At 44.0% G+C, this 24,412-nt stretch overlaps 1 long non-coding RNA gene across 1 annotated transcript; it reads right to left on the minus strand.

Annotated features, from left to right (window-relative positions):
• Positions 1-5,378: 5,378 nt before the first annotated feature.
• LOC308071982 lies at positions 5,379-24,412 on the minus strand. The gene is made up of 2 exons (XR_013931453.1): positions 19,654-24,412; positions 5,379-17,914 (listed from the first exon to the last, which is right to left on the minus strand). It is a non-coding gene; the product is annotated as an uncharacterized lncRNA (long non-coding RNA).

The following is a 24,412-nucleotide window of genomic DNA, read 5'->3' on the forward strand; positions in this document are numbered from 1 at the left end:
GGCATTCTTGAGCAAACTCAGAATCCTCACTGAAATGACCATCAAGAATTTTTATTTCTTGTTTCTTTCATAATCCTTGCTAGATTTATTTTTAATTTTTGGTAAATGCAACTCAAAGAATTTCTAGAGCATCGTCTAAAAACAGTGTACTCTGAAAATAACAAAAAGAAATCCAAGACTCTGTAAAATGAAAACAGTTTGCAAGTCTCCACATAATATGTATTTCTCAATTTACTGATTCCTGTCACCATTCTTCCCCAAGAAAAGTTTTCTATATGTTTGGGAACGTTTTATCATAATATTGTGAAATAGATAGTAGTGCCATTATAGCAACGGCTGAGCGCCATTTGTTTGGTTCACACATCCGTGTATTCCTAACGCTCCCACTACTGTGACATCTAGGCTGATACTGTGGGAGAGACTGGGCTGAACGGAAAGGTCTGGGCTCAGCTTTCTTCTATAGTCTGTCCTCCACATCATCTGCCTAAAGACTTATAACCTGTGAAAGACGCATAAACTGTGCAGAGAAGAGAAACATGAAAGGCGAGGTAATGAAGGGAGGAAGAAATATCCATACCCGAAATGTGATGAGAGCACTAGGGCAAGGAATATTTCATAGGGATATTAATATTTCTGCTTACACTGTTCTGTGTGTAGCACCCAGATAACAGGGGGAGAAATACTTACAACAGACAGAAAGGTAAGACAGATTGGCCAGAATGGAAATAGTTTTAAAAATTTACTACGCCGGGGTTTCAGTGGATAACAAGAATTTGCCATCCCTGCCAAACTCAGCTTCCTTCAGAGACCTGAACATACAACATCGCTCATCTCTAGGCAAACTGCTTCAGACAGAGAGGTAGGGCCTTTATAAAGTTATTGTTCTCAGAGGTAATTAAAACTTCTATCAGATCTCATTGAGGAGCAAAGAGGTATTGAAAGCAAATGGAGGAAAAATAATATTAAAAGAACCTCTTGCCTCATCTTCAATTAGCTATGCTGTCTCTGACAAGTTAACTGCATGGTTCATTACTGATGAATAACTACCATTAAAGTAATGGACTCAAACCGGCGAGACTGGGATCACTCATCTGGGGACTGTTTAGCATCAGACCATTTGGCAGAAGCTTTCTCAACGGACAACGAGGGGGTGTGAGGGAAGCAGGCTCTCCCCAGACTGGGTATCGCCAGCACATAGCCCGAGTGCACTCGGCCCAATCTCATAAACCTTTGCCTCGTGAGAAAGCATCATAAAATATTATAATGGGCTTTGTTTTGTTTTATTCTCTTAAAAAAATAAACAATGTGACAGTAAAAACAGAACCTTCAAACAAGGAGGGATATGAGAGTTCATACCCTTCTCCCTCACTCCAACTGAAATCCTGGGAAGGGGAGGGTTCAGCGGGATGCAGGGGCCAGATTCAGTTCACTTTTGCACTACGTGTGTTTGATCCACTTTTAAGCCTCTGAATCTGGGAGGCTGGAATCTGGTTTCCGTCAGAGGAGCAAATCTGCTTAACAAACAGAGCAAGTTTTGCTCATCATTAACTTCACATATGTCTAGATATATTCCATAAATTCAGTGGTCTGTAGTTACAGCCTGAACCTCCTCTCCATTGCTCTAGCTCCCAGACAGTGTGGTCTCTGCAGCCATCCAAAGTGGCTTAGGCCAGAGCTCTCCAGCACTCAGAGCAAGGAGGTAGAGAGAACTCTGCAGAACTTGTTCCAGGAGACGGGAGTTTTATTACAAGCATCATCTGAGATGCAAAAGGTTCATTTAAAACTCTGGAAAGAGCTTAAGTCTTCCAGTGATAAATCCTGGGAGTCCTTGCAGAATCACTCACATCCTCAGCACGCAGAAGAAAGAAACAGGAGTCAGGTCCACTCATTCGCTGACCTCCTACACCATCTCCCCAGCATAAAGAGGGATCAGGCCCTGTGAAGCAGGCAAGAGGAGACAAAAGAGGCCACCATAGCAGTATATACAGCTCCTTTATATGCTCTACTTGGCTTAACCACATAAATGGATTTGGAATAGACCCACAGCTAGGATAAATCAGCTGAAGTCCCCTGACTTCATTAAAGCCCTGGAAATCACCAGAAGGCAGCAATCAGCCCATTATTTTATTTATCCAGAAGTTTTTACTTAACAGGATGATGAGGATTGTTGAGCATGGATCTCTCTGTCCACTCCAACGCAAAGATCTCTTCCCTCAGGAAACCCCAAGCCCAGGTTTGCTCTGCTGAGAGAAGAGGGAAAGTCATCTGTTAGGCTGCTGGGCAAGTGCTTTCCTTTCGCACACCACGGAAGAGAAATAGCTGGTAAGAGGCAATCGGCGCTGAAGCAGATTCAGTACAGTGTCTGATGGGCGATGGAGAGGGTATTAACACACATGTCCTGACAACAGTTGCTGTCTGAGAACTGCACGATATTTGTCATTATGGTCCCCTGAAGCCTAAGGGGGAGTGACAGAGGAAGCAGCAGGGTCAGAACAGCCCCTGGAAGCTCAGCATTCAGCCTCATGGACTCAGCAAAGCAGGAACAGCAGGACTGAGCCACATGGATGGCCCATCTGCCTCCGTCCAGCATCAGGCAGCGATGTGCGTGCACTGCTGTGGTACAGCTCTTTTGGTGCCTTCCCTGAGTGTACATTTCAGGTCTTTCTATGCAGAGCTGTCTGTAGCACTTCTACAGTTCCAGAAACAATATGATTTCTTTAAGATGTTTGCCCTGCCACTGTCTGGCACTTTTTATTCTACCAGGAGCTGAGCCTTGACACTTCTGCTGAATTTTAAGAGAAAAATCATTCTTCTTGTTTCACCTGAATGGGAAGGCTGTGACAGAAAGACTGCAAGAAGGAAATGGGCTTGCTGTGAAAGGAGGGGGAGTGGGAAAGAGATCAACTAATTTAAGCACTGGAGTGCACTTTCTCATGCTCTTCCCAGCGGTGGAGGACTTGTCTGCATTCCTACCATCCTTTTTTCCCCGATACCTTAGGTACCAGCACATCCACAAACCAACCTCTCTTCTCCTAAAGCTGTTCTGATTTTCCTGCTTCCCTGTCCCCGGTTCTGCCTTGACCCACAGCTCCCCAGGATCTGCCCCTCTGAGTCCAGGGTCTGAGAACTGGAGGGAGCGGCAGATGCCAGCGTTACTCCATGCCACATTACCATCCAGTTCAGCAGAGCTGACCTGAACTTTACATGGTATAAAGAAGTCAAAATTTCCAACAGCAGCTGCAAAGCAAGTAATCACACCAGTACCATCTGTACTACAGTCTGGGGGGTACTTGGAGTAGTATATTAAAGGAGCCTTTTCAGTCTGCCTGCTTTTATTGTCTGTATTAACATTAAAGGGAGATACTGGAACAAAGCCAGCACAAGAGCAAGCCTGGGGAAGAGACTCTTTGGGGGGAAGTTACTATCTCAGTCTTTCCTATCCAGCTCTGGACTAAGCAGCTCTCTGTCTTGATGTTTCCTTTTCAATCAGCTGCTCAGAATTGGTAGGCCATTTCGGTGACAGATGTTGTGTTGTTCCCTCACTTTCCCGGAAGTTTCAGTGCAGAAGGCTTGATTCAGCAGATAACTTTTTGGCTGTTGGCAAGGAGTTAGATACCATAGTGGAATTTATGGAGCAAGAACAGCAGAGCCTTTAACACAGAGATATAGGATGAATGGAAATGAAGCTCAGAGCTGCTGCCTCACCCCTTCCTAAATAAAAGAATGATACAAATGAAACCACAAGTTTTTCTTATGAAGAATTAGGAATCAGCCCTAACTCCCCTGATAGGGAACTATTCCAGCACTGAGACATAGCTCACACCATCCTGCTAAGTGGTCCCCATGATCCAGCATCTCTCTGCCACGAGCAAGACCGCAGAACCACAATCCACTCCTCACATGGTGATTACCCCACATCAGCTGCCCCACACAACATCAACTTAAGCCTTTGTTCTCTGCCAGGGCCTGAGCCAGTGCCCCATGGCCCTGCCACATATGCTTTGCTCCAGCGGCTGTTGGTGGCCCTCATGGATTTCCCTCCAGACCCCATGCTCACACCCACAGCCACCACAAACTGCCTCAGGATGTCTGTCCCACACATTCAAAGTTAATGCTCCATACGACCCATTGCTTTTGCCCTGTTTTCCCCAGGACTGCATCCCCAACAGTTGTCTAGGTCATACTTTCACACGCCTGGGTCCTCACCTGCACACCCCCAGTCTCCTGTGCCAGGCTCTCCACCCTCCCTCAGCTCCTCCACAGCATTGCTGCCACCCCTCTGCTGCTCTGGGATGACTGCTCAGCAGGTTGCATCCTTTCCATACATCTGCCATGGTAAACTACCTCCACTCCCCCAAAAAGTCTGTTTTCCCACCACTGGGGCTATTTTCTCATCCACTCAAAATTATTAACTGAGATCACTGTGCCTGTAACATGTAAATAACATTACTTCATGCTCCTCCCATACACACACACATGCACACAGAGGACTTCTCAGCACTGGTCCAGTTCAGAGCTCCTGAAGCCTCTGGGTTCAGCTGATCACTGCCCACCCCACCACAGAAGCTGCACTTTCAAACAAGAGGGACATATTATTCCTGATATCACAAATTTCCAAGTGCTGACACTTGAAACAGCCTCCATCTGCTTCATTAAAGAACAGAGCTGTGGGTCAGACTGTTTATTAGGTACTAAAATTTAAATTGAAGCAGTTTTTGAAGAGCAAACTTTCCCAACATGGCATAAAAGTGCTTAGATACCCAAAAAACGCTGCATGGACAGATTTAGAACCCATCTCAGGTTTTGTTTGATTATTTATTTATGGTATTGTTCTTTTTAAGACAAGAGCAGTTTATCTTGTGTGTTAGCTCCGGTTAGCTGGGAGATAGAGACCTACCTGCCAGCACATTCACCAGGCGCTGAAACAGCAAAGGTCCTCGTGCCTCTCCAAAGGGACACTGCATTAAAACCTACCTGCAGAAGTCACAACAGCAGCAGTACTGAAGATCACCTAAGATTTGTCATTGAAGAGCAGCTTTTCCTAGATGCATGTCACCTGCCTAAACGGTAACTGTCCAGACAAAAAATCTCCATGGCAGATCACAGCATCGGGCTGACAGGGGCCAAAAGAGGACTGTGCACGGTTCACTGTCTTTGGTAAAGCCACTGAACCCACAGCAGGAGGGAAGGCAGCAGTGGGCTTGGCAGGGTCAGTTTATAATCCCCTTCAATTTCTGTTTATTTTGATTTTTGGCACTTTTCTCTGTTTACGGAGCAATAGACTAGTGTTTATTTTAATGGCTGTTTTTTAAGGGTTTGTTATTGTCTGTTTGTTTTTTTAACTAAAAGCTTTTTTTAGTTAAAAAAACAAACAGACCTTTTAGTTAAAAGCTTTGTGGTCTGCCTGGTGGAATTTGTAAAATGAACACCTCCACCCCAAAGCCCTGATAAGTCAGGGTTGTAGGAAATTTTGGTCACACTATCACCACTTTCTAACAAGCTGCACCCATTTCACGGTCTGGAATATAGATACAGAACTTAGTAGGGACTTCCATCACGGCCACAGAGGTTCCAGCTCCCCAAATTGGCCAAGTCGTGAAGGTACCCCAGTGCAACAGAACAGACTGACCCCTCTGAGCTTAGGGATTCCCACCAGCCGCCTCTCAGTGCCATGCTATGTAGGGTGTCACCTTTGAGGGGTCTGGGACCCTCCCTGTGCTCCTGGGACGCATGCTGGCTCCCCCAGGCTCATGGCTTAACCCAACATGGGGGACAGGCACATGCTAAACATCCTAGAACACCTCTGCTACTGGGCTCTGCGGAAGAAACAGGGTTTATTAGCTCAAGTGTGGTACCCAGCTACTTCAGCTGGATGGCTGATTGTACAGATTATAGCTTGGATGTGCATATCGCTGCGAGCTGTCCACAGCGTGCCCTGTCCCCAGGAACTGACATACAAAATCTCTCCCCAGAGACTTCACGGTGAACAGAGACACATGACTTTAGGTTTTAAATGCCATCAGTGGGTAAGTGCTTAGAAGTTAAATATTCGTGGCCACAGGTAATGCTGAAGCTCTCAGCTGAAGGCTTCTTCCAGCACCATTTCTCCTTGGAAAACCTGTCTCTCTGTTTCCAGTACCCAGTTCTCAGTCAGGACCCAAAATCTTACAACAAAACGAAGCCCTAGGTCTTTAAATTAGTTTCCTAAGATTTTATGTAGGTTTTGAAGTCACAATTGTTTGCCACAGATATGGAAGCTAGCAACAGATCTTTATTTCAAATGAAATGGTAGATCATTCAAAATCATGTGTTTAAGCAGTAAAGCTTTATAAAACAGCAATACAGTACAGCAAGCATCACAAGAACAGACATTGTTGAACACTGAAAATGCTAAAAACCAGGTCATCTTTCCACACTATTTTCTATTTTCAGGGACCAGTTCAACCCTAAAATTCCTAAGCAGAAAGCAGCTGTTTCTCTTTTTCTCCTACAATATTCCTAATCCTTCTGGGTCTTGAAGGCTGGAAGCTGTTACAGATATCCTGTGCCTTGTCCATTATTTGTTTTTTTTGGTTTGGGTTTTGTTTTTTTTTTTTCTTATTCTAACCTACAGCACAATTTCTGTTTCTGGTCAGCCCCTCTATTCTTAAATTTAAAGGTTTTTTCCTGGGTGACCTGAAGACAGGAATTCTGCTTTCGGGCAGCCACGTGAGGGTTCTTCCCACTCAAAAGCTTTCCTTCTCTCCCAGGACCCACTTCCAACTCCATGTGAGGAGTAACTCCCAGAGTGGCTGAAGGCTAGGGCTCATCACTCCCCCTTGAGAGCCCTGCTGGGCAGAGTCACTTCTCTTGAGATGAGCCCTCTTACACTTTAGTCAGTGGAATAAGCAGCTGTCTTCACAGAGGTTCATCTGTCTTGAGACAGAGCTCTGCACCACTGAGGGACACTCAGGGGTTGTGTCTACCTGAGACCAGCCACCGAGCGCTCCTGCCTCCTGCTCCTGCCCAGGGAAAGCAGCTTCTTCCCCCAAAACCTTCCCCAGCCTTGCTTTGTGTAACAAACAACAGACGTGAACCTCAGTTCAAGCCTGGCCAGTTTTGGCAGCCGACATTAACTTGCAAAGACACCTGCAGAGATGAGGGAATTCAGTCAGATATTAGAACCTTTTATAAGACATTTAATTAGTCCGACAATGGCTCTGTTTCGCATAGTGTGGGGTTTTTTTTTTTACATTGTGCCTGTTAGAAACCCTCAGTCATTCATAACATTATAATTTATGATTATGGGTTTGTGTCCCGGTGAATAATTTAAGCTGCATGGGCTGTGAAACTTTTATTACTAGGTTAACTCTTCATGTTTTTTCTATGGCAGCTCTTTGAAATGCAAGCCACTGATGCTGCTACTGGTGACTCACCATCTTAGCCAGTGTTTTTGATGTAAAAAAAAAAATCAATTATTAAATGGAACATTTTTCTCTTCAGAAACCAGTCCTTTTAACTGTTTCCTATGCAAAACAGGCACAAAGTTATTTATGGACAGGAATTACACTCCCTGAATCTGCTGATATTTCTAAGCACCTGGGTTTAGTGAATCGGAGCACAGCAAAATTTAGACTGAGCCTCAGTTAAAAAACTGCTAGGGAGCCCTTTTAGCCAATTAAATATTTTTTCAAGCCAATAAAGACAGTGGAAAAGATTGACCCTTCTGACACTGGTGCAAAGTCATAGACCTGGTGTTTGCAAATTTTCATAGCCACTTCAGCAGTATCTACTTTCTTCTACTAACATTTTTTTTGTGTGTTGGTGGCAACAGAAAGAAGAGGATTTGCATGCTGAAGCATGAGAAGGCATTTAGTATTCCTGTACTAGCGTGCCACTATTTGATATAAACCATTTCACAGTGCTGTGGTTTAACCCCAGCAAGTAACTTGAGCCCCACACAGCCACTCGCTCACTGCCCTCCCGGTGGGATGGGGGAGAGAATCAGAAGAGTAAAAGTGAGAAAACTCATGGGTTGACATAAAGACAGGTTACCAGGTGAAAAAAAAAAAAAAAAAGCTGCAAATGCAAACAAAGCAAAACAAGGAATTCATTCACCGCTTCCCACCGCAGGCAGGTGCTCAGCCATCCCCAGGAAAGCCGGGCTCCAGCACACATAATGGTTACCTGGGAATACAAATGCCATAACCCTGAACCTCCCCCCTTTTTCTTCCTCTTCCCCCAGCTGTATACGCTGAGCATGATGCCATACGGTATGGAATATCCCTTTGGGCAGTTGGGGTCAGCTGTCCTGGCTGTGTCCCCTCCCAGCTTCTTGTGCCCCCCAGCCTCCTTGCTGGTGGGGTGGTGTGAGAAGCAGGGAAGGCTTTGGCTCTGTGAGCACTGCTCAGCAATAACAAAAACATTCCTGTATTATCAACAGTTTTCAGCACAAATTCAAAACATAGCCCCATACTAGATACTGCAAAGGAAATTAACTCTATCCCAGCCAAAACCAGCACACATAGCATGCCATTTACATTGTGTGCTAAATACCTGGCATAGCACGGCATGCATGGCAGTAGAGAGACACCTCACACACCCAGGAAAACACTGACAGTAGGTAATTTAAAATAATCATCTTAACTAAAAATCCTGTCAGAAGCTTCCATTCCTCCATCTCTCTTCAACGGACTGCATTGGTCATTAAAGCTTTAATTGCATCCTTTCGGACTGTGATCTTCTCTCCCTGCTGCCTCAGGGCCCTTTATTGGATTAAGCAGAATTTCTGGTGCACCTGATCGCTGTGAGATATGCACAGGGCTGAGCTGCACCCTTCAAGGAGCAACTGAAATCCATAACCAAAGATTGTATAGCTGTGGGAACTGGAAAACAGGGTCATTTCTCCTCCAGAACAGTAATTTGAGCCAAACCCAGGAACAGCTGACAGGAGACAAATTACAGGCTGATACCAGCATTCGTGGTGGCTCCACTTGTTTCAGCGGATCTGTGCCAGCTTACACTCTCGCAGAGTCTGGCTCTCTTGGCTTCAGTAGTGTTACACCAGCTGGGCAGCCCGACCAAGGCAGACACACTAACATTTAGCACTCCTCATCCTGGGAGCGAGCAGGATGCCTGAGGGTGCTCAATGAGCATCTACACCAGTGCCTTCCTCTGCCAGCACCAGCCAAACTAGCAGACACCATGTCGTATGTCCCACAGCTTAAGAGAGCGCACAGGAACATTGTGACAAGGGATCAGCTGACAGGCACTTAGGCCTTGCCTTACTGAAGTTTCTGAGTGTGTCCGAGCCCCTGTAAATGTCAGGCTTTCTCTCATCCCCTCGAGGGGAAAAAAATCATGAGGCACTGTGGTCCCTGTCACTCAACCTGTCATTACAGGATTGGACCTTCTATATGAGATCTATCTGGTCAGAGGCTCCTAAGGCTCAAAACCTCCAGCCCATGAATCTACCTACATAACACCACTAAAATGCAGGAGATTACACTTTACCTTGACAAGGTAAAGTGTATGACTAGGACAGTTAGGATGGGGTTTTTTTCAGTGATGTGGCCCACTGGTTCCTGCAGAAAGACAGGATGGCACATCCTGTTGGATTTTTACTGCATTAAGGCAAGCAGCCAAGCATGTAAACCAGTAACGAGGTTTATTTGCAGTACAACAAAAAAAGAAAGTTCTTTTTTATCATGCTAATCCTTATCCATTTTATATCTTTGCTCAAGGACTGCTTGTAGTATATTGCAGATGAATCCTTCTCTGGGGAAGGGCTGATGAGAGCCCACCCTAAGCACACAAAAGACATAAGCTCCTCAAGTGCTCAGACCTGTAGAGGGAAAACAAACGGGACCATGACAGCTGAGGAGCCTGTGTGTATTTTTGGATTTCACTGAAGCAAAGACTCTCTGGGATATAGATTAAGTTCTCTTACTTGTTGTTCCAGCTGTCTCGAAGCAGAGATAACAGTCTTTCATAAACAGATTGAAAGGTCATTTGATTTCACTGTTGCTTTATTTGACTACCTCTATGTCCTCCACCAAAATATGATTGTGTGCCTTCTTCAGGGATACTCCTCAGTGATTACCAGTTACGACACATTAGGTGTACATGGAGCATTAGAGATCACAGGGCAACATCTGTTCTTAATTATAGGGGCATAAATTTAATAATCCCACTGACTTCAGCAGAGACGCTAATGGTTTACAGAAATGTAAATGAAACCAGGACTTGGCCTTTGCAGTCTAGACCTTACATTAAGGCAAACCTCTATCGTCTCCTGGAAATTAAGAATATTAGGAACAATGGAAGTATTGTTAAATCAGTAAGAAAGAGTGACATCTGTAAGTCACCAGCATGATACTCTTTTCCTTACAGTATACCCAGTCCTGGTAGATGTTAAAGGTTACCTGATCATTTACCAGCAGAATGTTCCCCCTCTCTCCCCAGAAAATCCCTTTTCATCAGAATTCAAACTTTTGATAGGGATAGTGATCATTATGTCATTCTGATTGTCACTTCAATTTTTAATTTATTTATCCCAGTACAATACAAGGGTAAAAATCTTCAAGGTTATAAGACATTGTTATTTTTGTTAGGCTAAAGCATTAATTGGTCTACAATTCATCTCAGCATTTTGGATTGTTTCTCACCAAGTTCTAACATTAACAGTCAGAAATGTTAAGTCTTCCCATGAAAAAAGTAGGGCGTTTCCCCTTCATTTTATAGGGAAAGTCTTTATCTAAATGTTGTTAACCTAAGGATTTTTCTTAGAAGTCAGTAATGTTTCTATTATTGGCTAAAAGGTAATTAGTTAGAATTACATTTTCACAAATTGCCCTTTTTACCAGAATTTATCCTGTTGTATTTGTAGATACTGTTGAAGTGGCAGGGGTGTGGGATGTGTGGGGGGGAGAAACATAAGCAATAGAAGATGGCATATTTGTCCAAATGAGAAGAAAATCAGTAGGAGAGAAGAAACATGAGACCCCTAACACCACTGAAGCCCCTAAGGCTAACAGACTAGTATAACCTGCCAGCAAGAAGATGAATAACAGAAGGAAGAAGAAAGACCACAAAGCTCCTGGCTCATGTTGTGTGACTTTCCCCTCAAAAGTCCACCTTTCCTCACCCAGCAAAGACGTTACCTTAGCAAGACTCTCCTCCTTATTTAAGCACTGGAGATACATGTGTAGGAGTAGGTGGCAGGAGCTCCTGTGCAGGTCTTGCAGACTTGAGAACATTGGGTCAACCACCGTTAAAGCCTCCCCAAGTGCACTCCCAGCAGAGCAGGAGGGCTCACGGCACGGTGTGAAGGGTAAGAGAGGAGTGAGTCAGCACTGCTATTTAGCTTAAGGCTGATGCAGGACAGCTGGATGCATCCCTCAAGGAGCTACAGGCCACACATTCCTGCTGTGCTTACAAAGGCATGTATTAGCTGGAGAACTTCTATGCTGCAAGCTGTGAGCCCAAAAAAGGGCATTTTTGAGGAATATACCTGGAGGGCTCAAATGCACCAAGGGCTGAGATGCTGCTCAGTCAGTCTCTAAAGACTCTCATTCAGTTTCTAAAGAGCCTGAGGAACCGGTCCTCCAAGTTGAAGTTCAAATATAAATTCAATTTAGAATGAAAACTAGAGGTGTTATGCAACCTATGTGAATGGGAGAGGACTGGAGGTTGGTGTCAGGCTAAAGCCTTTCATTTGGGCACAAATAACATGAAGCATGGGAGGAAGCCAGGCCAAAAAATTTACCACTTTGCTGTATTTGCTTGAAAGTCATGGTACTGTTTTAAATGCTATTCGCTGTGTTTTGTTTGAGGGGTAAATTTTAGGTATTTTATGATTCTTGCTCCTCTAAACCTGGCTAGGAAAAGTTACTGTCTTGGATTTTAGTTACAATTGTGATGTTCTTAAGTCCTGAAAGCCCAGAACTCTTTTCTGGACTTTACGAAGAGTTAAAATCAATACAGGAAAGAAAAAAGTGTAAAGGAATTTTACTTGATACTGCTTAGCATCTCCTTCCTTTTTATTCAAACACAGAATGAAGAAAATACCATGACAAACCTTTTCTGAACCAGCTGAAGCTTTGTTTGGTGCAAGCTAGGGAAGAGATTTGGATCATTCCTTATTATTTCCGTGACTTGTTGTATTTATCCCTCTATCTAAATGCTCCTCGTCACCTGAGCACTTAATATTTGAGTATCTATTCTGAGTCCTTGTTGCAGATCAGCAATAACAGAGTTTATCTATGCTACAGGTTTGTTTACAGGTGGTTTTTATTACCATTGCTGCTTGGTATCTTGTAATGCCCAAAACCAAAGATAATCTGTTATGTTCATTCTAAGTAAAAAAATGGTATATGCAGGGACTGCGGAGACAGATAATTATAGAAAGAGCACCATCTATTGTCAGGTAAAAAATATTAATGCTGTTTATAGGCATAGAGCTTCAATGATGTGGAGACAGCTGTGGGATTTGGACCTAGTGAAAAGCCCAGTGAAAAGTACTCTGAATGCTTTTGGCCCCAAGATGAAGTGGTCTGCATGATATGAATGTCTCATGTTATGGCCCCTAAAAAGTGAGGCACTGTAGCTTACGTAGGGTTGGGAGGCTTTCATGCCAGTTCCTTTACAGGAGCCTGTTAGAAAAAGTGGGTCATGAATGAAAATGGAGTGACAGCTTGGTGAATGAGGGCAGTTGTGGTGTTTAATGGGATACTGGGATAGCATGGAGTGGGGGAAATGAGGCGTGAGAAGCCCCAGCTGGATGCAGGCAGCACTCAGCTCCGGGGCAAGGTGCCATGTGGCTCTCCATTGGACTCAGCAGCTCAGGAGCAGCCTTGATCTGCCATGGACAGGGTAGTGCCAGGCAGCCAAGGCCAGAGCTGCCTATCTGTGCCATCCTCCATCACTTGGTGCAGACAAGCTCAGACCTACTCTCACTCTGCCCCTCAGCAGAGGCTGATAAGCTCCCAGACAGATCTGGGGTTTTGCCACATTTAAATGTGCAGACAGGAAGAAAGGAAGGAGATAATTCCTCTGTGGCTATTTGGAAAGACTGACTCATTCCAGGCAACACAAGTTGTTATGCCAAGCACTTCATAAATCATTTATTCAGCTCTCTGAATTTTCAGTAGACAAACTTATTATTGGCTTAATGTCTTAATAAAAAGGAAGGGCAATGACTCTCCAGACCAGCTTGTATGCCCTTTTCTGCTGCAAACAACAGAAAGGAGAGGAGGTGCCAAAGGACACCAACAGAAATTAATAACTTCTTTCCCTTTCCTTCATAAGCTTTCCCATGTAACTGATACTGCCTGAAGCCTTTACACACACACACACACACACAAAAGAAATAAAAATAATCTAAAAAGCATGTAAGGTTGCAGGGACACCTCAATCCATCAGAAAGAGCATCTCATCACCTGCATGCAAGCTATTGACTCAGCTGCACTACGTGCACTACATGTGCACTTGTGTCCCTTGGAAGAGCACTTATCAATAGGCATAAAGTCAGAAACACAGGGGCTGAAATATGGCAATATTTTTGTCCTCCTACCTGGAGGCTTGTGCATGGAGATTGGAGCGGGGAATAAAGCAAAAGACATATATTGGTGAAAACCACCAGTGAGAAGTCATCTGTTTATAGCAGGGGTGAAGAAAAGCAGATCTTGTGTGGGCCAGGCAGCCAAGGGACCCCTAAAACCCACCAACTGCTTTGCAGGTAGACAAGCACCAGATGGGTATAAGCACGGGACAGATGAGGGATGTGGAGAGGAGGGAAAGCAGGCAATTCTCTGCAGAAGCTACAGGTTTGCTTGCCTGATTCTTTGAGGAACTAAAGTCCCTCTGATCCCTGCAGTGACTAACTGTGAAGGAGGCTGTGCTGGGATACTGATGCAGGGGAAAGGTGAAAAGCACATTGCCATGGGCACAGGGGAACTGACCATTTTGTCCTGATACCCCAAACTACAATTTTCTGTTTTATAGTAACTGGAATCCGAGCTAGGAGCTTGCTACTGACATGCAGAAGATACACCCAGGAATAAAACCACCAAAAGCAACAGCATGGAAACTCACTTTTCTTGGCTGCCTGGCTAGTTTTGCCTGGCCATGCAGTGGGTCCTTGCTGACCTCTTCTCGCACTGCTGCTCGAGGCTCCCTGCCAGCAAAGGATGGGGCCAGCCAAGTGCAACACATGAAAGTCAGTGCAGCATTTGTTTCTTTTCCAGGTCTTTCACGTTCAACGTTATTAATTGACTCAAAGGTCAAACCACTGTTTGTATGGTCAGGCATGGGAGAAGAGAGAGAACTATCCCACCTGATGATTACTACACTTCCCACAAGGGATATTATTATTATTATTATTGTTGTTGTTGTTGTTATCAGTTTAATTGACCTTGCACTGGTGAAAAGAACAGTGGACATGGTGTTTCACATATACACCTTCCTTGAAAGAAGCTGAGGACTAGAAGTCCGTTTGAATACAAATCCATCTACAATACATCCATCCACAGTACCTCATGCCTGTCTCCTCAGAGCCCACACCTCAGAAGATTTATGCAACTTCAGTAACTGCACTCAGAGACTCTTTTTTCCCCCTCAGTGGTACTGGTTTTGGAGGAAAAAAATACATGATTGCAAATAAAGACAAGGCAAGGCAAGAGTGAAAATAGATGTGCTTTGGCTTCAGTATCTAAACCAGGTCAAGTACAAGAACCAAGTGAACTGCCATTATAAGCTGTGAAAAGTGATTGTTTTAACCGCTATATCAGTGTACATAATCCAAAGAAGGACACTGCAGTGGAAAGTTTGGTTTATTATTTTTAAGTATGAAGGCTGCATGAAGTCAGATCTTGTATTTCCCTTGAAACATACTGAACCTGAGATAGAGTGGGATTAATCTACTTCATCTGCTCTGTAATCTAGTGCAACTTCTTTCTCTTTCGCTCTCACCATCTTTCCTCCTTGATTACACAGTCTTTACAGCCTTTTTCATCAGTAGATAGCAAAGTGCTCGACAGTGATGAAGGGTGTCATAGTCTGTATTTATTGATAAGTGAACTAAGATAGAGAAAATTGCTGAAACCACCCAGCAGCAGAGCTGGGAGTCATGCCCAGCCTTCCAGTCCCTTCCTGGAACCCCTCATCTACATCAGCTAATACAATACATTGTAAAGCAGTACAATGAAAATACTCAGTCTCTCATTTCCTACCTATTGTATATTTCACCAGCAATTGTATTATACAAACCTGATAAAGGGAACAGTAAATACTAATACCAAACTCTACAATGGGAAGAAAGGCAAAAACTAAGAGTAAGGTGCAACTCAACCAGAAATAACCTAAGAATTCATAAATACTGGTAGTACAGAGAAGTCAAAAAATTCTCCCCGTCAAGCAGAGCAAGCTTCAGTCATATAATATTCATTTTGTTATCTGAGATTTGTAAGAAAACTTTTTTTTAAGTCTCAAGCATGTGTGATAAAATAAGGGTGAATTTTCAGAGCTGATTATTTGTTTGTTTAGCTACTTATTTTTCTAGACAACACTAAATAAAGCTTTCTTTCTAGTGGAACTTCAGGCTGGAGTGTCGGGCTTCAGGGGAAATCACAGAGAAATGGGAAAATGACAGCTGAATTCTCAGACTTATGCAGTGCCAAGTGCAGCAGTTCTGGGTGCGTGGTTGGCTTGACTGCTATGGAAGGAAATGCTAAGTAGGTGAGCTCAAGTTTTTAAATGAAAAGAGCTAAGGAAGCCATGGCTGAAAAGGGAAAATGAGCCCCATCTTTAATATCTGCATTCATCTCAGCAGCAACATGCTTCCTAAACACCTATCCTGTGAGCTTCTAAGTGATATCTCTTTGATACAAACAACAGTGAAAGTCCTTCCCAGATGACATCCATCTGGTGACTAACCAGATGTGTACTGAATGTACATCATGTTCAGCCTCATGAGAATTTTTAATCTTTAAAAGTAGCGCAATGAGATGGAAACCAAAAAGTTTTACTTCCACATCACCTTTTTTCCATTTAAAAACAACAAAAAAGCCACAGATAAAAAATATTTGAAATACAAGAAACAAACTTATTTTCCAAAAGGATAGCTAGTCCCACATAGAGTTTAATTTTTGATAAATCAGTATCTGCAGATGAAAAATACTTCAAAGCTTCCTGGATGTTCCACTTACTGACCTGAGCCCCAGTGGTGCCGCACAAAAGCTGCCACCACAAATAGCTCCATCAGTGCAGCTGGGTGGCTCTTCTCAATGACGCCGAGAAGTCAGGGGGTCCGGGCTGTTCCCTAGCTGCCAGAGGTGTGGCAAAAGGCAGGGAAAGACAAAGCTGTTACAGAGAAATACAGATGCGAGAAGGCTGCACTACACCAGTCCTCAGAAGACCTGTACTCACCTGCTGGTACTCCCCAAAATTTTCCTGATAGTTTGAGGAAGCAAATCGGTATGTTCAGATGTTTTTCTGTAAAGGAGTTTCTTAAGACTTCTCTTTCTCCCAGTGCTCGTTATTAGGAGAATAATCTCATCCAGGCAGGACTGCCTCTCACCAGCTACCTGCTAGAGAGCGGGCACACAGCTGGGAAGGTCCCGACCTCACTAGCTCGTTACTGCAGCACAAACAATAAAGACCAAGAGCACGGTGGGCTTCTTTTCCCAGGGCTGCCAACTCAGAGCCATTTGCCAGCACTGACTTTGTCTAAAAGCAGGAATACCAAGGCAACGATGACATGAGCCACCAGACCCCCAGGAAGCGCAGGTGAGCACAGACCAGACCCCAGCAGGGGAGCTGGGTAGTGACAAGTCCACCAGGGAAACGTGGCCAGCAGTGGGCTTGGCTGGTGTGAAACATGAGTGTGCGTGACACCCCAGCAGACCAGAGAGACTGTGCCTTTCCAGAGGTGGGTGGCCCTGTCCCCATCCTCTGAGTGACCACAGAAAAGTTCACCCCCTCTCTAAAGCCACAGGGCCATGTGCCTTCCCCTGTTGTGAGGCACAATACGACGTGGTACGAGCCAAGTGACTTGAGAAAGAGAAGGGGCTTGGTCTTCTGAACTTGGAAGATATTGCTTCCCGTGTCTAGATGTAGTGGAGCTCCTTCAGCTGCTGCAGGGTCTCTGTCAGGTAGAGCTTCTGCTAGCAAAGTTGCCCTGTGCTCAGGTAGGCAAAATGCAGTCATCCCCTTCTGAAGGTCCAACAGCTTTCCAACAGCTCTGCAGCCTGGAGTGAGGAGTCATCTAATCGGGGGCAATATCTTCTTAACCTTCTTCAGTTCATCCTTCTTTAGCAAGGAAGTTTCTGGGCCTGTTCTTCCTGCAAGTGTCTTAGCAACTTTGCTGTTCACGGACATAAGAAATCACCCCCCTCCATGGCAGAGGGAGGTGTGACCCATTACATTTGGCATCCTGACCAGGAAGGAAAGTGGACAGAAGAGATATTTCACTAATTTCCAATTCTTCTGTGTTTCCTGTGGTTATCTGGTGCCCAGCACACTCAATGGCCGCTGGTAGGAGCAAAGTGTCATGTTTGCAGTCTTGCAGTCTTTCCTAAAGCAGGGCATCATGCAGCACAGCAGTCACCAGGCTTGGACCACCTCTGGCAGGGAACGTGGCAGCCATCTCAGTAGCCGTAGCAATAGAGGCAAATGTTTTAGGAGGGTAATAACTCTAGCACCCTCGTGTCTGCATGCTTCTCTGACCTACCCCATTAGTTCTCTGTGGGATATCTTTAAACATAAATGTGTTTTCACAGTGGAGCCAGATATTCAGGAGGAACAGCACCAAGCTTGCAGAAAGGAAAGAAATCTCAGAAACAAAATCAAGTCAAGCTGATAGTTATTCTCGAACCAGAGGCATTTTCTGCTGCTGCTGACTTGTTGAACTAGGAGGTAAGGAAGCCAAGTTCACCATCTGTAAAAAGAAGATGCAATTTCCCAGTCAGTCAAAGCAACTGCAGCCAATGCTCTTTGAGACCACCAGCAGAGCATCAGTGAGACCTGCTTGCCATGTGCTCCTTGAATTCCTGCCCTACCCTCCTGAAAAAAGCTTCCCAGTCTTTCAGAACTTCACCATAGGTAAATTAAGGAGAAAATCTTAGTGATCAAGGTTTTACCTATGGACTAATGCCCTGCACCCATAAGCTGGAGTCCAGCAGGGAACATTTTGGAGTAGAAAAGGTATTACCCTTCTCTTTGCTTTTTTTGCTTTCTTTTTTTCTTTTTCTTGAAACTTATCTCTCATTTTGAAGCCTAGTGGGGGTATAGAAAATGGGAAGGGAAAAGAAAGAGAGGGAGCTGCAACTAAGCTGAAAATGAATGGAAGGTTATGGACAAGGTGATGAGAATAAATCATATGTCCAGGACTGGTAGAATTACAACATCTCTGCACGTCTTCAGGTCTTAAGGGACTGCATGTTTTCTGAAGGAATTCTAAAGAGAGATTGGAGGCTCAATTGGGGGTGGCGCAGAATGAGAGCTTTGCAGTGTGAGGGCTTGAGCGTGCATGACCATGTGCATCTGGCATGAAAATAATTGAGTCTTTCTTCCTCTGAAAAAGACGAAGAGGGGAGCAGCCCAGGCCATGCCTTTGGGGAAATCAGCATATGCACGGAGCAGCAACTGTGGTATCTTGGGCATCTGCTGTTTCCAGCAGGGAACCAGCTTACTCCTTTGGAGCTGCCCGGTAATTTTCTTTTTCAGACCAAAGCCTTCTGAGAGGAGGAGGATTTGGCAGGGCAAAAGAGCACTCTACAAAGATTTGTTTTCTCAAAACTTGGATCTGACACTCACCCACCATCTAATGCGTTCAAATATTTCTCTCACCTCCCATAAGCAATACACACATAATACTTTTGCTACCTCTTTTCCCAGTATTGCTGTTTATATGAGAATTGTAAGGCTCTTTACAAAAAAAAGGCTCACATTGCCATGGGGAAAGGCTAGAATCCAGGATAGAAGCTGTTCTTTCAAGGGCATACAGCTTTAGTGCATCAAGATCAAAACTTGATACCAAATTTCAGGTTCTCTAAGCCTGCTCCAGCACATCATTGTTTGTGCAACCTGCAGCTGCAGCCTACTTTGAATCAGAAATAGGCCAACACCAAACACCCTCTGGCAAACATTTTGAAATCCTGTTCATGATGAAGTGGTTTGAACTGGCCTGGATTTAATAGTCTCTCCAGCATTTTCACAGGTTTAGATTTTATTTCCAAAGATTATCATGGCACAAAAAAAAAAAAAAGTAAATAAAATGGTTTCCTTTCTATGGGAGAACAGAATTTTTCTTATGCACTTAAAGGAGATTGGCAAAGTGATCCCAAAGGTCTCAGAACCAGTTGTTCTAGAAACTTTTTGAAAACTTGTTCAAGAAACTTCTTGAAAATAACTATGCAAGCAATCCTGTGCTCTTTGTCACAGAGGCATGGTTTCAAGAGCTGCAAAAAATAACCAACAGCCCAAAGATCTGGGCTGATCCCACTCCTAGTTTCAAGACAACTTCCCAGAATGCTAATGTTGTCAGCAAGGCAAACAGTCTAAAAAAATCACCTTCTTGTCAAAGACGCTTTGTTCTCTGCCTGCCACCCAAAAACTATATAACTCCTCCAGCTTCCTATGTGTCTGGAAGAATGTTCAAGTTACTCCTGTACTCACCCCAGGCTCTGCTTGGACCTTCATCCTTTGAGGAACAGGGATGGAGACCCATCATGGCCACAGCTCCTTGCTGCTGTCAGGCTCCTACAGCTAGATGGGGATTTAAATGATTTTAGTAGTGTTCTGTTTTTTTAAGGTGCCTTGGATATGGATAGTTTGGAATGAAGTTGTTACTAGTTTTCTCTTCCATCCTACCTTTTATTTTGTCCTTAACAGACATTAAAAAGCCTTCCAGTGAGAAACTCTATATACCTGTAGATGCCTGAGTTTCCAGCACACACCCAACAACTTTCAGCTGGACCTGCACTCCAGCAAGGAGAAATATCCACCCATGTATTATTTGCCAGGTTAGGCAGCCCTAGTTTTAGGTTGGCGATTTCCACCTGTCTCTGAAAACATATGCCAGGCATAGAGGCACAGGAGAGAGGCTGTGAGACACCCCCAGCACACGCACCCCTGTAGGAAAAGAAGCTCAGCTGACTTCTCTAGGGTTTCTTGAACCTCTCTGTACCTCGGTGTGTGCAGTGGGGGTCATCTGGGGAGCAAATACCCTGCATTCGTCCATGAAGGAGTGAGAAACAGCTTCAGTCTGTAACCTGAACCCTACAGGAGTGGTTTCCGTTGCGATATACAGTATTTAACCAGACCCCATCAGCAGGGACCCTGCTGGAGCATGATGCTGAGTCTCAGCTGAACTCTCACTCCATGCCCCAAGGAACAGCCCTTAGTTGCTGCTGCTCTCTGTGTCTCAGTGTCTGTTTTTACCATAAAATTTGTTATGGTTAAGGTTTTTCTCTTTGCCTAGAAGTCCTGGAAACTGCTGCTTCTTTAGAACAAACAGAAATGTGTGAAATGGAGCCAGGTTTTGGTGAAAAACTTTCTCACCCCAGATGTCAAAGTAAGGAGAAGAAAATCCATTGGTAAAGTGACAAACAGGAAAACAGGGAAGTGGGATTCTTTGGAGCAGTGAGAAACTCGCAGCGTTGCTCAAACTTAGGAGTAAGCCCCCATAGAGGAGTCATGCTCCCTGTTGCTGGAAGGGCTCCCAAACCTACACAAAATGCCTGCTGTCCTACAGGGAGTACCAACACAGCTGGGGAGCGCAGGATTGCATCACCAGGGCAAGTGGGTAGAAGCAGCTCTGAGGCCTCCCACCCACTCTCGAAGAACCCACGTTTGTTTTCAGCCTGCACTGAGGCATGCCTCTGTTTTCACCAACCTGAACCGACCTGACCTCTTAGACTTGTAGCTTTATGTCACAAGCCCCTTTCTGAGCAGTGGCTGGAAATTGCCTTTCTTTCTCTAAGCATACATGCCCTGCAGAGCCGTGCCGGGACAGGGAAGTTTAACCAAGTCATGCAGAAGCAAAACAGCTTGCACCGGAGGCGCAGAGAGCTCTGTCCCAGAACACCCTGACATCTGATGGCTCAAGCATTTTTTTACTGTCTTGGAGAGAGGAATTCCGTTCCTTCCTCTGCCTGGGGAAGTTTGTGTTTGTTCCCTGCCTCCAGCAGGACTGCTCTGATGACCAGCCCAGAGCAAGCTACAGGGACCTAAGGATTCCCAATTGCCAACCAAGCAGTGGCTTTGTTCATACCCTCTGATGAACCCAGCTGGCATCAGCTTGCAGGAACAAACCTTCCTCCATGCAGAAGCAATTCCTTTACTGAGAAATTATCTCACCTTCTCTTTAGCATACACATTGAATTTCAAGTACTGGTATTAAAAAATGTTTCACTATCAATCCATACCTGGAAATACGGCCCTAGCTGCTAATCTATGTCCCTACTGTCATTGCAGTGAAGTAGGTATAACTCTCTGCTGGTGCAAAATTGCAACTGCAGCTCCAGGGGGGCCCAAATTGAATCAACTGTCTATATTTTGTCTTCCCTTTTACTTTATAGAAAAACAGGATTTAATGCTCTACTGCACAAATCAGGCTCTTCAGGTCTGCAAAGCTCTCCAAAACAGAAATTAATGATAACACTTTTCATCTTTAGATATCAAAGTGCTCTGTGCAGGTGGGCGATTACATCGTTTCCTCCATTTTAGCAATGGAGTAACTCTTAAATGTATGTCTCTCTGATCTGTTGAAGACCAGATACCAGGTAAATGGCAGAAGAGCTAAATCTCCTAATTCCTAGTCTGTGCTCTGTTGACTGACACTGTAAAAGCTGGGGGTGGGAGGCTAGAGAAGGGAGGAAGAGGTGAGGAGAGCCGAGACTACACCTCAGGCATTTAAATCAGTCTCCAAGCAGTCAGGAAAATATACTCTGCCAGTGTGCCCACAAGCGCTAAATGGCAGCTGAGTGCTTTCAGAGAGCCTGAAAAACATGGTCACAGCATCATTTATTGGCAATTAAAACCAGAAATGCAGTGTGCAAGTGAACTGCTTGCCACTTTGTAATCGAAGAGCACTTTTTATCAGTTCTATGACCAAGAACACATGAATTTTTTAATAATTGCTCCATTCATGTCCTCACCACTGCATATCAAACTTGACCCATTTAAAAATCATTAATTAATCATTTATTACTGATTACACTTCACAATGGCATCCCAGATTGCTCCTCTGGTGGTGGTAGTAAACACATCATGGCAGTCCCTTGCTTCACATTCAAGAGGCCAGCACATCAGCTGTCTCTAGCAGCTCATTACTCACCCAGAAGTGCTCCTGTGCCTCTTTATTATGGCAGCAACTCTAGAGCTCAGGGTAACATAAGCTCATCCATGGTAAAACTCCTTTCCTTAGGATGTATAATTTGGCTGTGAAACCCTCAGCCAAGGCTGGAGGAGGTGATCAGGCAAGGCTGCTCGAAACCTGCTCCAGCACCAGACAAAAGTGTGATCTCTTCCAGGACTGGAGAAGCAGTCTTTCCTCTCTGACCTTCCCTGGAGACACATGGAGAAGTGAATGCCCCACTCATGCTAAAGGTTTGTTCTAAAGGCCATTTTGTTTCAAAATTTCCTGGACAGTTTTGAACCACTAATTAAAGCAGTGCCACCTCAGTCACAAATGGTCTGTTCTACCAATACGGGTCCATTTCTGGTCTAGAAATTGCTTTTCAAGCCATCTGAAATAGCTTCCTGAGCCTGCCTCTGTCGCGACGGAGGGAAGACATAGTCACTCAATATGAGTGATCAGCAGACTTCATTTATTGTGCCTTACAGTCATCTTTTATACCTTGTTATAATTAGCTCATACATATTACAAAAGTTAAGCTCATTATTGGTTAGTTGCCTAAATATCAAGCCCGCCTCTAGTTTCTCTTCTGTAGTTATCTGTTCCCACCTGCAACATTCTTTTCCCACCGCAATCTCCCTGTTACTGTGTAACAGGAACAGCCAAGGATAGTGTATTTTTGCTTTACTTCAGATAAGCTGAGAGCGATGTGCATTTTTGTCCAGCCAGCTGGACTATGTCTATGTGAACTTTTTCAGCTAGCCAGTTATCCACATGCCTCTTCCACTAACTCTTCAGATCTCCTCTGAAAACTTCTTTTCCCCTGTATTTTATGCTCCAGCATTGTTCCCCTCTTGCTCTGTTCTAGTCTTTGTGAATTATTCACCATCCAACATCCTTCACACCACCATTTCCTGTAATTTATAGTGTCTACTATGTTGTATTATTTAACACTGAAAAGCATTTCAGGATCCAGCTTGAGATGTATCAGGAAAGATGTAATGAATTGTGTTGTGTTGTTTAAAACTCTAGCCAATAAAAAGGAAAACTATTAATAGCTTAATGGTTGTTGTCTTGCTAACGTCTCAGTCTTTTGTGTTCACAGCAAGCTTGTCACGTTTATTCCACTGCAAAGAGGGCAGGAGCTTTTAAACTTGTTTGCCTCCTCTCATGGAAATTGCTTTTTTCTTTTCAGCTAACACCACATGCTTGTTAATGGAGTATTAATAATAGCCATGTGAGAAGCTTCTTCCGTCAGACAGTGAAGTCCACTAAATAATTTCTAACAAAGTCTTAATTGTAAATCATAAGTGCAGAAGGGAAGGCCACAGCTGCTGGCAGTTTATTCAGCTTTCATCATAATGTCATATCAGACTGAATTATTGAAGATGACTGGCAATTTACATATCTCCTCTCTAAGTCAAATAAGCTAGAGCTCCCTTCACTGAGTCACACCTCACTGCGTTTATAAATCTAGACTAACAATCCAACTTGTTTGCATACCATAGAGTGAGATGTGTGTAAAATAGTTTTATTTGGCAGGTATGGAAGAACAGAAGTCTGTTCCAGGCGGAAAGCATAAAGACTAGGTCAGCACATCTTGCCTGGTGAAGGACAGGTTGTCCACAGCCTCTTAAGCCTTTTGATTTCCACGACCATATGACTGACAGCATAGGAATTTGCCCAACGTTGTGTGATTAATTGTGTTGGGTTATTCTGTCCTTACACCAGAGGAAGACAGAAGGTAATTAAGTTCATTATTTTCTAGTGAAAGGAGAAGAAGAGTTATAAATCCAGACTAGTTTCTACATTGAGTAACAACCTACATTTCTGTTAATTGTACTATGAAGTTCGCACTGGTTATGTTTTAAATACACAACGTTCAAACACGTTCTGGAGCTAGATCAGGTATCCTCTGTGCTATGGCTATGAAAGTTGAGTGTCACTGACTTCTGTTTTATATTCACATTCCAAAATGATTCCTTTAAAACCAGGATAAAAACAAATGTATTATTCAGGAGTGAGTAATAGCTTTCACCAGATATAGTGATGGCTGGATAAGATACATGGATTTGT

The sequence above is a fragment of the Falco punctatus genome (genome assembly GCF_963210335.1).
Source record: "Falco punctatus genome assembly, chromosome: 12".
NCBI lineage: Eukaryota > Metazoa > Chordata > Aves > Falconiformes > Falconidae > Falco > Falco punctatus.